Source organism: Mus pahari, chromosome 8 (assembly GCF_900095145.1).
Source record: "Mus pahari chromosome 8, PAHARI_EIJ_v1.1, whole genome shotgun sequence".
Classification (NCBI taxonomy): domain Eukaryota; kingdom Metazoa; phylum Chordata; class Mammalia; order Rodentia; family Muridae; genus Mus; species Mus pahari.
This window is the reverse complement of record NC_034597.1, coordinates 97696975-97698664: the sequence shown is the minus strand read 5'-3', so window position 1 is coordinate 97698664 and position 1690 is coordinate 97696975.

The following is a 1690-nucleotide window of genomic DNA, read 5'->3' as shown; positions in this document are numbered from 1 at the left end:
AATTTATCACTCGAGGAAGAAGGAAGTTTGTGATCTAAAAAGGCACCAGGGTAGATACTTAGAACCGTAGGTAGCTGAGTTACACCCATACACTAGCATTACAATGGCCTAAGGGGAAGGTGGACTATAGGATCTTTGACAAGGACATGAAGCCCTTGCCCCCAGCTACTGACTTTGAATTGTCTTTAGGTGGGGCTGTTCTTGATCCCAGTTGTTAACATTGTATGTTATCCCAGTTGTTTCCTGCCAGCCCTTCCAGGTTTGCATTCCTCTGTTTTTGTGTACTTAGTTCCCTATTTTCTTCTGTATAAATAGTCTGATGCTCAATTTGACAATTTGCATTCAGATACCACACTCTCTTGTGTCCGTGTCTGTTTGTCACCCCTCATTCGCTGAATCCTCGCTCACCTGCAACCAGAGACCCGTTCCCCGCAGATCAGGGACCCCAGAAAAGTCCATCTGCTGCATATATATATATATATATATATATATATATATATATATATATATACATATAGGCACTCTATAGTCTCTTATTCTCTTCCATTTGTTCAACTGTGGGTCCTGTGTTACTGTTTCCCACTGCAAAATTAAGCTTTTCTGAAGAAGACCAAAAGCATTGCTAATCCTTGTGGATAAACTTAAGTAATGGCCATATAACACCATATCCAGAACTACAATAAAAATACAGAAAAATGTATAGGTAACATAAAGTAATCCTCAATTAGTTGTATCACCGAGAATCATCAGGTTGACATTTCAGAGGTTGATATTATAATTCTAGTGGAATTGCTTGCTTTCCCAGTTCAGTAGACTAAGATATTGGCACCAAGTGTCATTTTGTTGCCATAACTTTGAAAATACGTACTCTCATAGCATTCATCATTGATTTAAATGATGAAACTCACTAGGGCCAACATGATTCATAGTGATGATAAACCATTGCTGAACATGTGCTTTGAAAACCTCTGCATGTTCTCATCTGTGTGTGAACTCTAGAACAATGAGGGTATCAAGATTCTGAAGGGTTGTTGACAGTTTCTTGCAATATATCTTCATGCCCTGGAACTCAGGTTTGGTAAAACAATAGCCGCATACATGCAAGACAGGCTGAAGACAGCACAGATACATGTACAGGTGCAATTTGGGATAAAAAGCTAATTCTAAAAATGAACTAAATGTTTATGTGTTTCTCATATGTGAGGGTGGGAGAACATTTGTATCCAGATTTTTTGTGTTTGTTCTCCTAGATAATTTATCAAGGCATACAAATGAAAATATGGACTCTGCCATTCAGTTTTGAAAGTTTCTTTTTTTACTATACTGTGTGACCTTTTAGTTAAGTATTTATATTTCTCAAACTATTGAATGAATGTATTTTCCAATGTGTTAAGTATGTGGAGAGAGGCAGTAATGGCTGTTAACAAACTACAACTGTTACTAATCTCAAGAGGATTTAAATAGTTTGTCTCTCTTACTGATTAAATTAATTAAATAGACTAGCATTTTGAAAAAGCACATATCTCCTATGAAGAAACAAATTATTCATGTAATAATTTCAGAGTTATAAAATTATATTCAGTAAGAAGAAATGAATGACAATGTTGTGACAAATTTGAGAGATTTTGCTGGTTTATTTCATGGTTCTATGAGAACTTATATTGATGAAAATGTCTTTTTTTTTTTTTTT